Source organism: Nomascus leucogenys, chromosome 4 (assembly GCF_006542625.1).
Source record: "Nomascus leucogenys isolate Asia chromosome 4, Asia_NLE_v1, whole genome shotgun sequence".
Lineage (NCBI taxonomy): Eukaryota > Metazoa > Chordata > Mammalia > Primates > Hylobatidae > Nomascus > Nomascus leucogenys.
Window position 1 is genome coordinate 55,309,775 of NC_044384.1, and position 15,457 is coordinate 55,325,231.

The window sequence follows — 15,457 nt, forward strand, 5'->3', positions numbered from 1 at the left end:
TCTATTCATAATAAGGCCATTCATCCTCTATTTAGCAGACCTGTTCCAAATATTCTATCCTGTTGCTGTTGTGGTAGACCCTATCTCAGAACATGTGTTCCAATTTTAAGGTCCAAAAATACCTACAAATGCCTAGAAGAACAAAACACAAAATACTTTGGAAAGAGACATCCCTCATCGTGCCCAAACTTCCAATATCCTATTACACAGAAGTGTCAGGTGCAATGGAAACTCCATAATTCATTTTCTTCCTTTGCCTATATTCACCCTCACTTCAATCCACAAAGGATTTCAGGCAACTTACAAAAGTATATACATCACAAAAAAATAAAATAGTTGAAGGAATCAGGGCAAAGGCAAATGAGAATAGAAAGTTAGTAAAAACCAGAGGTAAGATCAGAATGCAGACAAACATAACATAGGGCCCTGTCCGGGTACAAGAAGTGACCCTGGAGTGTTCATTTAAGCTGCCTAATGGCCAAAGAGATGACAGAAAGACCATCCGTTGTGAGACTGAAAGCAAACTGTTCAAGAGCAGCGTGGTTGGATGTCAAGACCTGAGAGTAATCTCTCTGGTGCTGCCTCCTAAGGAGGGACCTCAACAGCATCTGAATTCTTTTTTTTCATCTTCTTAACCTTTATCAAGGGAAAGCCTAAGCCCTCCCAAGTAAGTCATGGATGGTTCTCATTGTTAAAAATAATCACTAGGGAGGAAAACTTGGAGACACCATCCAGTGACTCATAGAGCTGCAAACGTTTTTCCTTCTTACTCCTTGTGCCTTACAGTTTTATTACATGCTTTTTGGTCTCCTTTCTGTAGCATGCTTGCTAACTCTCCCATCGTATAGATAAAGGTCTAGCCACCCTAAAATCCCAGTCTTTGAAAGTTGTGTATAACCTTGGAGCACCAGCCCCCAGACTGAAAAAGATTTCACATGAAACAGGACCTGCAGTGCCATAAAAACACATTTTGCTCTAAAATACACCCTGCCAATGTTCACGGAAAATTGTGCAAAGTCTAGATTGTTTTACTCGTAGCTTCCTACAGTACTTAAGTCCTACCTAGAATAATTCACCCTCAGTGAAACCTTTTTTTGAGGGGAGGGGACATATCCTGGAAAAAACAGGCAACTGGGAGTAATAATGAATATTACATGCTCTTGTAAAGAATGTCTTCAAAGGAGGGGAGCCTTGCCAGCATTACTGAGTAATGATCTTTGAACACAGCATTAAAGTCATAGCATGAAGGAAGGAAGATAAAATATTTAATGACACCTAATATTCCCAGCTCTTGCAAAAAGCCAAGAACTGGTCACAGTTTATCGGTAGCTGCACATTTTAATATCATTAGACAACAATTTTTTCCAATCAGAATAATAAAGTTACCAAAATCACGGGGTGGTAGAAAGGAAGGGAAATAAAGCAGGTTATAAACTGCTTGGAAATCCTGTCTTTTCCAATTGACTTTTAATATGAATGTGGAAACTGGGCTCAACAATCAATTGGCTCACTTGGTTCACAGATCGGCCAGAGCCTCAATAAATATTGAGGATGTTTCTATAAAACAATCTTTGACTAATCATGTTCAGGACAAATCCTTTAAAACCCCCCTCACCTCCTGGGACACAAGTGTGGTCAGAAGTCCTTTTTGGCTCTAGTGTGTCATTGCCCTCAAATCTTCCAATCCTGCCAATATAAATCAGTTAATGGAGAGTTACATATCTGGTATTTTGCACCAGGCAAATAAGTGCTTCAAGAGGATGGGGTGGAGGTAGGTAAGTAGGTAGCTAGGTCGATAAGGCAAGGAGATCTGTTCTGTCATAAGAAGAAAACCAGGCAGGACCAGTGGACAAACAGAAACCAGCCTATGGAAGGACAATTTGCCTGGGTTCTCAAGGAATATTCCTCTTGGCCTCCGCTGCACCATCCCCCTCCAAATAGCAAAGTCCTTACTGTTCTTGCCACAGAAATTTGAGAAAATATAAGCTACTTAAATTCTACTTAGAGCCACTTTTTTGTAAAAGCCTGAGTTGTTTTGTTTTGTTTTGTTTTGTTTTAAGATACAGAGTATATCAATTTTCTAGGACTGCTATAACTAAGTGCCACAGACTGGGCGGCTTAAACATCAGAGATTTATTTTCTCACAGTTTTAGAGGCTGGAAGTCTGAGGTCAAGGTGTCCGCAGGGTTGGTTTCTTCTGAAGCCTCTCTTTGGCTTGCGAGGTGGCCGCACTCTTGCCGTGTGTTCCATGCTCATCTCTCTGGGCTGCATCTGTCTGGTGTCTCTCCCTGTGTTCTAATCTCTCCTTCTTACAAAGACACCAAGCTTATTGGATTAGGGCCCACATGGATGACCTCATGTTTACTTAATTACCTCTTTAAAGGCCCTATATGCAAAAACAGTCACATTCTAAGGTGCTGTAGCACTTCAACATACGAATTTGGAGGAGCCCAAAGTTCAGCCCATAACACAGAGAAACATATTTTGGGGAATGAAGAGAGAGGCATATAAGTCCTGTGGGAAGCTCACATCCACACCCGTTTCAGGGAGTACCCAGGGAGGTGATAAAACCTTGAAGGTGTTGCTCTGGGAGACAACTAGAGAGGACAGACCTAAGTACAATGATGCCTCGGCCTCCTTCGGGATTCCTGGGCCCAAAGACATGGCATACAAGTAGCAGAGCCTCCCGATCTGAAGGCAGGGACACTAAGAATTTCTGTGGTCACGGGAACAGGCTAGTGGCCAATGACCAGATGGTCATCCCTGATGCTCAGGCTCTAATGCCCAAATCCTTTGCACCATTCAGGGGTAGGATCCAGGGAGCCTGAGCAATGACCAATATTGAATTTCTAGACAGCCCTGTGGATAGGGGCTCTGCAACAGATTTACACTAGTTTAAAGAAAACATAGAATGTGATATTTCTTGTTGCTTACAGAATGAATTTACACCTGCAAGAATTATGTCAGGATGTATATAAAGTTTAGGAAAGAATAAAACAAAATAGAAACTAAGCCCATATTTATACAATAAGCCAACCAGCGCATCTAAAACTGCACAGAAGCAGGACAGTGTTTAAATTAAGAGGTCTTGGAGTACAAAACAATTTATTTGGATGTAAAAGGCAAAAGTGAGTCAGGTCTCTTGACCTATTCCAACAATAAACTAATCCTTTCCATAAATGGTAATAACTGTAGTTCTATGTGCTGGGAGCCAACCCCATCCAATCACTTCAGCACTCTTTTTTTTTCTTTTTTTTTTTTTTTTTTTTTTTGAGATGAAGTCTTGCTCTGTCACACAGGCTGGAGTGCAGTGGCGCAATCTCAGCTCACTGCAACCTCCATCTCCCAGGTTCAAGTGATTCTCCTGCCTCAGCCTCCCTAGTAGCCAGGACTACAGGTGCCTGCCACCATGCCAGGCTAATTTTTGTATTTTTAGCAGAGATAGGGTTTCATCATGTTGGCCAGGATGGTCTCGAACTCCTGAGCTCAGGTGATCCAGCTGCCTCAGCCTCCCAAAGTGCTGGGATTACAGACATGAGTCACCGAGCCCGGCCTCTCATTTAATTTGAAATTGTTATCATAGATCTCCTGTGTATCTCAGTATTTTAGCATTATTTGTGATCTTAGGTATCTCTTGTTGACACAATCCTCCTCCTTAAATGATAAACTTCATGAGAGCAGGATCTCTATTTTCTACTTCTTTTGGACTGCTTCATCGTAGCTAGAGAAATTTTGCTCAGTTAATTCCAGGTGACAGCTATGACCGAGAAGTCTTTCTTTTCTTCCCTCCATAAGCATTAAACAGAGCCTGTGTGACCCTTTGTATTCCTGAGACAGAATGGGGAGTGAAATATCCCTGTTTTTCCATTAACACAAATTAAGGGCATTTTCAGAAAAATTTTCTGGCAGGTAGCTAAGTTCTAGAAAGATCACTGGAAGAAAAAAGAGGTCTGGCATTGAGAAAAATAGAAACCAGAAGAGAGGCAGATTCCAGAGAAAAAGCACGAGAACATAATTAGTTCAGTTTAGGGTAATACAAGCACTTGAAAGTCCTCTCCACCCCTACTCCCACCCCATCCCCAGCCAAGTAATGTGCTTTTTCTAAGCCCTGACTTCTGAACCACTAAAGAAATAAAACAGTAAAGCAAATAGGAAATTAAAACATCCCCATTATTTAAAATAAGGTTGATACTATAGAACACAGTGTATACCTGCAGGCCAGTGGATTCGCTCAGGCTGAGCCCCGAATTAGACTGCTGCTTGTCCTCCCCACCCTGGGAGGACTGGTTGCCCTTTACCTGGTTGCACTACCCATGGTAGTGCAAGGACTTTCCCACTAAGCCTCCTGAAGGTCAAGAGGAACCAAGACCACATGTTCTCCAAGAGCAGCTCACCAGTCAGGGAGTTTTCTCCTCTCCAAAGTGGAGGGGGAGTACAAAGAGGCTGAAAGTGTTGTACTAATGCACATGACTCCCCACAGAAGAAAACATCAGGAGTGAAGAACATGTGTTCTCTCCCAATGGACATGTTGAGCATAAGGTTCTAAAGACAAGCCAGTGGAGCCATCCCACAAGTGACTGTAGAGGGATGAGGGGGTGTTCAGGAGTGAGGTCTGGGCTGGGACATGCCCCGGGTATTGGCAATGGACACATAGTGATGGAAACCAAGAACTGAGATGTGCTTCCTCAGAAAGGGGATGTAGAATGTGAGGAAAGGGGGAGTGGGACTACAGCCCTTAGGAAGATGAGCATTCAAGGGTAGAGAAGACAAAGAGAAGCCAGAGAAGAAACGAAGAAGGAAGCGTCCAAGAGCTAGCAGAATAAGGGCAGAATGGTGTCGTGAGAGCCAAGAAAAGGAGAGAAGAAAAGAGTGAGCAATAATGACCAACGACAGGAATCAGGGATGGCTCGGGCAGTTGGCGGCCTGGAGAGCACTTCTACCCACTTCTGAAGAGTAGTTTTGAGATGACAGCGTAATTGTAGTGGGTTGAGAAATGGATAGGAGTTGAGGAAAACCTATTCCCCGCCCTCAAGGAGAGGAGAGCTTGGTGGCGGCTACGGATAATTAAACAAGCAATTACAAAAGGCATGGTCTTTGACTTGGATTCATGAGTGTGTCCCCAAAAGGTCCAAAAAAATCATGGACCAAGCTACATGCGCCTCATCTGGAAGTGCATTAATCTGGAAAGAGATGTATAGCTTTCATAAAATCCAATTGCCTAACATGAGGAAACAAGAAAACAGGCTACTAAATAGAGACAGGTCAGGATCCTAAGCCCTCAGAAAGGACAAGTTTATAGTTAAGGTCCTAGGTCATGGCAGCCAAGTAGGGTAGGAAAAGAACTGAATCCAGAAAGTCAACTACATTAGTCCATTTTCACACTGCTATAAAGAACTTTCCTGAGACTGGGTAGCTTATGAAGGAAAGAGGTTTAATTGACTTACAGTTTTGCATGGCTGGGGAAGCCTCAGGAAACTTAACAATCATGGCAGAAGGGGAAGCAGGCACCTTCTCCACAAGGCAGTAGGAGAGCGAAGTGCAAAGGATGAACTTCCAAACACTTATAAAACCATCAGATCTCTTGAGAACCCACTCACTATTACGAGAACAGCATAGGGGAAACCGATGCCATGATCCAATTACCTGCCTCCCTAGACATGTAGGGATTACAGGTCCCTACCTTGACACGTGGGAATTACAATTCAAGATGAGATTTGAGTGGGGACACAGAGCCAAACCATATTAACAACTCTTCCACAGGTATTTCACTAATTGATACCTGGGGGCACTTGAGGGGTCAGGTGAGGAAGTCTTGGTAAAAGAATAGGAGGAACTAAAGCAATGAGAAAGACAGAAAGCCAGAGCTGTCATCCATGAATTTCACAAATATCTGATAAGTGCCTGCATGTCCTAGGCAGGGTGCAAGGTCTTGGATACATCCTTCCTGGAGCTTACATTCTAAGAGCTTTTATGTTTAAAATGAGATGCTGAAACTTGAGATTTCACAGGTGAAAACAGCTCTTTCACTATATCAAGTTAGATTTGCTCAATTATTTCATTCTTAAATCACCATGTTCCCACTTGGAGGGCGGGAAAAAAGAAAAAGAAAGAAAGAAAAACCGTGCATGGTGATTAACCCACCAAGCTGCCAGTTCAATCTCCCATGCGCTCCTTTGAGTCATGAGGGAACAAGGAAAAATCAGGATGACAATAAAAAGAGAGAGAAAATTAATATGTTAAAACTTTACATTTCAACTTTGAGCTGACATTGCAGCAAGGCTCTTTCCAGCTGCTTTGTCTGGCCATGTCAAGAAGTGACCATGATTTATGGTGCCACCTCCATAATTTCAATGCTCTTGATCTCCCACCGGAAGCAGTGACAAGTAAGGTTAACTGCTGTGTAAAGAGACAGTATGAGTAATGCTTCATGCACAGAGCTGGCACTGATCTACAGTGTGGGGGTGAAGTTGGGGGAGGAAGCAGGGATGTCAGCCATTGGTTAAATCCCTTTCTAACGGCAATCTCCCAAATGCCCTAACACCTTCTGGAACAGTCAGGACTTGTGTGGAAAAATACCCTGAATTGTGTTAGGATCTTTTGCTTTATCCTTGTTCCCTTACAAACATGCAAACAGCCAACTTGACCGATAATTACATTCTGTATTGTTAATAACAGCTAACACTAAGTGTCCGTGCCATGCCAGACCCTGTCTACTTGGCTTATAGTCATTGCTCCAGTTAATTCTCCTCTTATCAGCCCCCATGGTCATCCCCATTCACAGATGAGAAGAATGAGGCTCAAAAGGTTAAACAGCTCACCCAGGAGTGTGAAGTCAAGCCAGGATTTGAGCCCAGATCGTCTGACTGCAGGAGCCTGCTATATTAGTCCATTCTTGTTTATTTAATCCCATCTATTTATTTTTATGTGTATTTTTTTCTTCAGCCAGCATACATACATTTCTTTTTTTTTTTTTTTTTTTTGAGATGGAGTTACTCTTGTCACCCAGGCTGGAGTGCAATGGCACAATCTTGGCTCACTGCAACCTCTGCCTCCCGGGTTCAAGAGATTCTCCTGCCTCAGCCTCCCAAGTAGCTGGGATTACAGGCACCTGCCACCAGTCCCGGCTAATTTTTTTTTGTATTTTTAGTAGAGATGGGGTTTCACGATGTTGGCCAGGCTGGTCTCCAACTTCTGGCCTCAAGTGATCCACCTGCCTCAGCCTCCCAAAGTGCTGGGATAACAGGCGTGAGCCACCGTGCCCAGCCTGCTTACATATATTTCTAAAGGATTACTTGCTCTGCCACTAGTGAGTAGACTGGGGTATATGTCACTATAGAAAATCATTCATTTAATCTTCCAAAGCCACAGTTTGCCTTGGTAAACAGGATCTAGATCAAAAACTGTTGTATATGCAAATATTCTATGAAGGCTAATTACTTTTTCATATGCTTATGTCTCATTTCTCCTAAATAAGGGAAAAAGAAAGGAGGAACTAACATCAATTGAACAACTACTTCATTCTAAACATTGTTTCAGGAGCAGAAAGCCTCACAATAACCTCACCAGGTAGATATCTTTATCCCCATTTTATAAATTGGGAAATGGAGGCTCAAGAAAGTCAAGGACATTTTCCAGGTGTAACTGTGTGAGAAGCAGAAGTGGGCTCAAGGGCCTCAGTGATTCCTCACCAGGACTGACACATACTATGGATCTCTTAGTAACTTTCAGTGCCTCATACTCTATTTTACCTACAGGTGAGCAGAAATTAAAGGGAAAGGAGAAAGAAAAAGAAGAGAAGAAATTAAGGAGCAGGGTGAGAGTTGGCTTCAAAGATCAGGTATCCCTGAAACACTGAAGAAACGGCTTCTCTGCTTTCCAAATTTCCTCAACATCTGTCGTAAGTCTTATTAGGGAATGTTTGTTTGTTTGGTTGGTTGGTTTGTTTGTTTTTGACAGGGTTTTGCTCTGTCACCCCGGCTGGAGCATGGTGCCACAATCACAACTCACGGCAGCCTCAACCTCCTGGGCTCAATCAATCCTCCCGCCTCAGCCTCCTGAGTAGCTGGGACAACAGGCTGACACCCCTATTCCTGGCTTTTATCAGAGACTTTGGATTACAGTTGTCTGGACAACAACCATGAGATGCTACACTCAGTTTCTTGCCTGGCAAAAAGCCAAACTCCCTCCATCTCCTGGCACATGCACAGTACCTGTGTGAGGTTTTCTTTCCAAACCACCTGAGAACAAGGTCAAGGCTGTGCTGCTATTGGGATTTTGTCCCGCACAGTAACTCAGCTGACAGTGACTGGGTTCCTAGAGAAGGAGCTAGGGGCCTACCTGCCTCTCTTCACACAAACATCATCTCAGTCTTATCTTCTCAACTCTTTCACTGCACTGAAGAGTTCTTGAAAGTCAGTTTAAATCTCACTTCAAACTCTTTTTCGCTTAGAGAAATAAAAATGCTGTTGTTTTTGTCTAATGGAAGTACTGTGCTGTGACTGGATCTGTAACAACGGCGTGTCAAAATGCCAAAAAAGTGTGTCAAAAATAACATTTAAAAAAACTCAGGGGAGACATGTTATACTCCTAAATGAGCATTTTTATTTCTCTGTGTTGAAATTTGTTCGTTTCCTCTCCAGGGTCTTAATAAACCTCAAAGAAACACACAACACTTAATGAACACAATTTCAGGGCCAATTCAGTTCTTGATATCCCATTACTGTCAAAACATCTCTCGCTTGTATTTGTGAGTTCTCCTCTTCCAAGTCTTTCTCTTCAATTTCTTCTTCACCGGATGCTTATTTTCCCTAAATCTTGAACCTCTGAAGTATATGCATATTGCCATGAAGTTAATCAACTAAAAAGAATTAATTTCAATTTATTTTCTTTGTCATTGTTGAGGAAACATCATCAACTATTTCCTGACACATTAAGATAAAAGTCAAATTCATGGCAATCCCGTGTTGCCAAGGGTTTGTTTATTTAATTTAATGGGCTTTCAAATAATATTCAAGAGAGTCTATATAGGCAATATGCTCACTTCCCATGATTTGGCTGAGAAAAGATAAGAATATCTAAATTTTAGAGCCTGTTCAGCTAAATTCAAAGTATCATAGTGTTGGAGGTGAGCAGATCACTTGAGGTCAGGAGTTCAAGACCAGTCTGGCCAACATGGCAAAAGCTGGTCTCTACTAAAAATACAAAAATTAGCCAGGCATGTTGGGGCGTGCCTGTAATCCCAGTTACTTGGGAGGCTGAGGCAGGAGAATTGCTTGAACCCAGGAGGCAAATGTTGCAGTGAGCTGAGATCTCGACACTGCACTCCAGCCTGGGTGACAGAGTGAGACTCTGTCTCAAAAAAAAAAGAAAAACATGGTGTTTCTTTGCATAACTTGTAGAGGAAATATTTACTTCTATCAAGACCCATGGTGAAGATTTGATCTAATGCCAGGAAGCTCCTTGAATTTCCTGGTTCTATCACTTCATCCACTGCTTGTTGTCTACTTTGCTTTCTCACTGCAGAGGCAAACACATGACCCAGGCAGAAAAATCAAAATCAGGATGTCTCCATTTCCTGAGCAAAGCAATTGAAAAGCAGGTGGACCTGTGGCATAGCAAAGCCATAGGTTTTTTTTAAGAATTATTTTAGGCCAGGTGCAGTGGCTCACGCCTGTAATCCCAGCACTTTGAGAGGCTGAGGCAGGCAGATAGCTTGAGCTCAGGAGTTTGAGACCAGCCTGGCTCTACTCTGTCTCAAAAGAAAAAAAAAAATTATTTTGATAGTAGGAGGGAAAAGATATAAGGTCTCTTCTTAGTTCAAGAAGAATGAAGAATGAGGTAAGCCTAAGCCTGGCACAGCTGGTGGCTGTTTTGCCTGGATGTGAAGAATGGCTTTCTAAGCATGAAGTTAACAAAGGTAGCCAAGAGCCAAAAAATAAAGAACAGTCTTGATAATAGTGTTTGAACTCATAGATTCAGCTCTACCCAAAGTCAGATCCACCCTCTTAGATTTCCAAGTTACATGAGCCAACTCATTTCCTTTTGGGTCCATGTTAGTTGAATTTTGCTTCTCAGCATTCCTGAATAACATACCTGATTCTTCCCACAGGTACCCAGAAAGAGTGTTTCATAAGCTAGAAGGCACAGTGGTTCCATGTGCGTGGGTTTTGTACCTTCCTGTTGCTATAACTGAATCCTGCAAAGATGCAAGGTGCTTTTACCCAGATGGTTTTCCCACAGAAATGGACTAAGATTGAAGATCTGCCCACTTCTCATCCCTTTCTGGTTTTTTTATTTCTTTTTTTAAATTTTTTTGTCTTCCTCATCTCTTTAATAATAACTTTTTACTGCAGAAGAGCACTGATTGCCTTCCCCATGCTACATTTGCTAGGTGTTCTGATACAGCTATGATGGGGCAGCAAACAAGTACAATCTTTCTATACTACGCAGCAGTAGCAATAAGGATCAGAGTCTTTGAAATACCCATACCATTGGGATTATTCCAAAAATACTAAGAAACCCATTGATATTAATGGATCAAGAGCGAAAATCTATACAACTGTCTCCATAAATGTTGAAAAGGCATTTCAGGCTGGCTGTGGTGGCTCAATCCTGTAATCCCAGCACTTTGGGAGGCCAAGGTGGGCGAATCATGAGGTCAGGAGTTCAAGACCAGCCTGACATGGTGAAACCCCGTCTCTACTAAAAATACACAAAATTAGCTGGGCATAGTGGTGTGCACCTGTAATCCCAGCTACTCAGGTGGTTGAGGCAGGAGAATCGCTTGAACCCAGGAGGCGGAGGTTTCAGTGAGCCGACATCACGCCACTATACTGTGGCCTGGGTGACAGAGTGAGACTTCATCTCAAAAAAAGAAAAAAGAAAAGCATTTGAAAATTTCTTTTTTTTTAAATTTCGATTTAATTTCTTTACCTTAACAAAATAGGAAAAGATGGGTAAACTTCCTTAGCATGATAAAATACATCTATTTCAATCTCCCATTATGCTTACTGAGAAAAAAACTGTACATAGTCTCAAAAAATGAGAAACAAAACAAAGATGCCCATTTTATCAACTACTATATAACATTATAATGGGGATATCAGCCAATATAACAAAACAAGAAAAAGAAACGAGGCATAAAAACGAGAAAAGAGGCTGGGCACGGTGGCTCACACCTGTAATCTCAGCACTTTGGGAGGCCAAGTTGGGTGGATTGCTTGAGCTCAGGAGTTGGAGACCACTGTGGGCAACATGGCAAAACCCCATCTCTATAAAAAATACAAAAAAATCAGCCGGGCAAGGTGGTGTGCCCCTGTAGTTCCAGCTACTCAAGAGGCTGAGGTGGGAGGAACACTTGAGCCTGGGAGGCAGAGGCTGCAGTGAGCAGAGATCAAGCCACTGCACTCCAGCCTGGGTGACACAATGAGACCCTGTCTCAAAAAAAAGAGAGAAAGAAAAGAGGTAAAATTAGCATCATTCAAAATAATTTAATACTTTCTCAAGAAAATCCAAGTCAACCGTTTTAATAACACAAAGCTATTACTAAAACTAAGAACAAGCATAAGTGTGACCAGAAACAAAATTGTTACATAAAATTAATAGCCATCATATATTTACTGTTCAGGCAACTACCGGTTATATTGTAAAATGGAAGAAAAAGACTTGATTTGAAACAGCAAAAAAAAAAAAAAAAAAGTGGGGGGGCGGGGATAATATATCTAGGAATGAACTTAGCCAAAAGTATGAAAAATCTACATGAAGTAAAATTTTAAATGCTTCTAAGGGGCAAACAGACAGTAAATAAATGGAAAGACAACCATTCTCCGAAACAAGGAAAATCAAATTATAAAGATGTCATCTCTCCCCAAATTAATCAGAGAATTCAACACAACTCTAGTAAGCTGAGCATGGTGGCTCACACCTGTAATGCCAGCACTTTGTGAGGCTGAGGCAGGCGAAGCACTTGAGGTCAGGAGTTTGAAACCAGCCTGGCCAATATAGTGAAACCCCATCTCTACTAAAAATACCAAAAAAAACTAGCCAGGTGTGGTGGCGTGCCCCTGTAATCCCAGCTACCCAGGAGGCTGAGGCAGGAGAATTGCTTGAACCTGGGAGGTGGAGGTTGCAGTGAGCCAAGACGGCACCACTGCACTCCAGCCTGGGCAACAGAATGAGACTGTCTCAAAAAAAAAAAAAAAAAAAAAAAAAAAAAAAAAATCTCTAGTGAAAACACATAAATTAAGAAAAAAACATAGGTAAAGCCATTCTAATGTTCCTATGGGGAAAAAAAAAGTAGTCAAGACTGTTCAGAAAAATGTAAAGAATTTATCTGAAAGGAAAAGCAAGAAAAATAGTAATAATGAAAAAGAGCAATGCTGGGTGTTGACATATATTATAAAGCTAGAATAATTTTAAAGTACACCACCATTCATGAAAAAAATACCAATAGAACATAACAGAAAAATTGATAAATAGACCCAAATACACAATATAAATTTAATATATGGGTTTTTGTTTTTGTTTTGTTTTTTAAGACAGTTTCACTCTGTCACCCAGGCTAGAGTGCAGCCTCACAGTCTCAGCTCACTGTAACCTCTGCCTCCCAGGTGCAAGCAATTCTCGTGCCTCAGCCTCTCAAGTAGCTGCAATTACAGGAATGTGCCAACACACCTGGCTAATTTTTGTATTTTTAGTAGAGACGGGGTTTCACCGTGTTGGCCAGGCTGGTCTCAAACTCCTGACCTCAAATGATCCGCCTGCCTCAGCCTCCCAAAGTGCTGGGATTACTGGCATGAGCCACTGGACCAGGCCTAATGTAACATTTAATGCTGGCATTTTAAAATAACAGGGGAAAGGTAGTTTATACAATAAATAGTACAGGTTAGCTATGTGAAAAAATATTCAGTTGTATCCCTATCTCACGCTTTACACAAAAACAAATTTTAGATTGAGCGAAAATCTAAGTGTAAAATATAAACCCATAAAAATACCAAGGGAAAATAGAAAAATATATTTAAACTCTCCAAGTGGGAAAAGACGTTCTATGTATGTGACAAAACTCAGAACCCTGAAAATAAAAATTTTGAAAGCTGGAACCATACATATAAAATATTTCTGAATGGCAAAAACACACAAATAAACAAACAAATAACATAAACAATTGAAAAGATAATCTAGGCCAAAAAACACACACTTGCAGATTATATCACAACCAAAGAGCTAAAATTTCCTCACTATGTAAAGAATGTCCTACAAATTAATAAGGAAAAAAACAAACAACCCAAAAGAAGACAGCCTGCTCCGGAAAGGAAATAATTAGTGACTTCCAAAAAAATGCTTGACTTCACTCAAAATAAAAGAAATTAAAATTATAATGAAATAACACTTTAACCTTCTAAACTGGCAAACTTCAATACATTTGATAATATACTTTGTAGATGGGAGTATAAGAAAACAGGCTCTCTCTTCTCATATCACTGATAGAAATATAAACTGATATAATCTGTATGGAGATAAATTTTGTAATATATATCAAAATGTTAGATGTTTGTACCTTTTAACGTATCAATTCCACTCCTAAGATCTTATCCTGTGGCAGTGAGATTCACATAGCATGATTCAGTACAGCATTGTTTATTGCAGGAAAAAATTAGGAACAACTAAGTGTCCATCCGTAGGAGATGTACACTCAAACAGTGCACAGAAATTAAAAAGAAAAATGCTAGTCCCAGCTACTCAGGAGGCTGAGTCAGGAGCATTACTTGCACCCAGGAGTTGGGGACTCTAGTGTGCTATGATCACGCCTTTGAATAGTTACTGCACTCCATCCAGCCTGGGTGACATAAAAATAATAAATAATAAAGCATGTCTTTATGCTGTGACACAGAATGATCTGCCAGATGCATGTGCTCATAATGCAAAGGATTTCTCTGAAAGGAAAAGCAAGAAACTGAAGCTGGACTCTTGGTGGCTGGAAGCTAGAGTGGGAAGACTTGGTTTCACTGTATAACCTTATGTATCTTTTGAATTTGTGTTTTATACATGTTTGTATTACTTATTGAAAATAATTAGGGAGCTTCCTGATAGCTTAACACACGGAGGTTCCTGGAGAGTGGCCCACTCAGGAGGGCTTGGAAGCTCCCAGCACCTTCTCCACTACCTTGCCCTACACATCTCTTCATCTGTATCCTTTGCAATATCCTTTATAATAAACAAGTAAACTTAAGTTTCAAAGATCAGATTTGAGACATGTTCAGGTACTTGCCTCCAGTCACACAAGTAGTTCTCATCAGTGCTACACTGCCTCGCGAAATCCTAGAGATGACCGACAAGTAGATGATGGACCCAATCCACATCTTGGTGAATTGACTCTGGAAGGCATCAAACAGCTTTTTGCGGCAGTGGAAAGAGAAGAGTGGAAATTCGATATCCTGTGTGATCTCTACAAAATGCTAACTGTCATTCAGGTGGTCATCTTCTGTAACACCAAAAGGAAAGTTGACTGGCTGATGGAGAAAATGAGAGATGCTGCTGTCACCATGTCCTCGACGCACAGAGACACACCTCAGAAAGGGCCATAGTCCGTCAGTAAGGAGTTCCCATCCGGCACCAGCACAGGGCTCATATCTACAGATATCTGGGCCGGGAGGTCAGATGTCCCTCATCATTAACTATGACCTGCCCAAAAAACAGAATTGTACTCACACAGAATTTGGAGATCAGGTCGCTATGGCTGGAAGGGTGTGGCCATTAACTTTGTAAAGAATGACCAACATCCACATCCTGAGAGACATTGAACAGTACTATTCCACTCAGATAGAAGCAGTGTCTATGAACGTCACTGATCTGATCTGAAGAAGCAGTCCCACTACTCTAAAGATGAGTTGGAGACTGTTCATCTATTTTGGGCTCCTGTTTGGAAATATTTAGGAGCAGCTTCTATTTAGTGGGGTTTATGTGGACTATCTTTACGTAGCTCCCCACCATACACCCCAGGAAAAGCTCTGGAGATCCTGCCATGTCTTCTTATCCATATGTAAATAACGCATTGCTCTAAGTCTTTCTCACTAAACATTTAAAACTTTTCCCATAAATATAATAGTAATTAGAATTATTCAAATTATTAAATTATTTTTAAATAACAAAAATAGAACATCCATACTTCAATGCAGGAAGATTGTTTCTAAGACTCAATTTTAAGAAAATAAACCAAAATACAGAAAGTACATATACATTCACCACAATAGTTTTTAGTTGTTTTTGTTTTGTTTTAATAATGAGGAAGTAGCAACAACATAAATACCCAATATTAAAGGAATAAAGAAATAACATTACATGCATGAAATGAAATATTATGCAGCTATTAAAAATGATGTTTATGAACAGCTTTTAACAACCTGGGGATGTGGTTATGTGATAAAATGTACTGAAAAAAATCAACACAGATAATTTTATA

General features: G+C 41.0%; 1 pseudogene; it reads left to right on the forward strand.

The window, feature by feature from the left end:
• The window catches only part of LOC100583254, a 97,518-nt pseudogene extending 82,662 nt beyond the window's left edge, over positions 1 to 14,856 (forward strand).
• Positions 14,857 to 15,457: the final 601 nt, after the last annotated feature.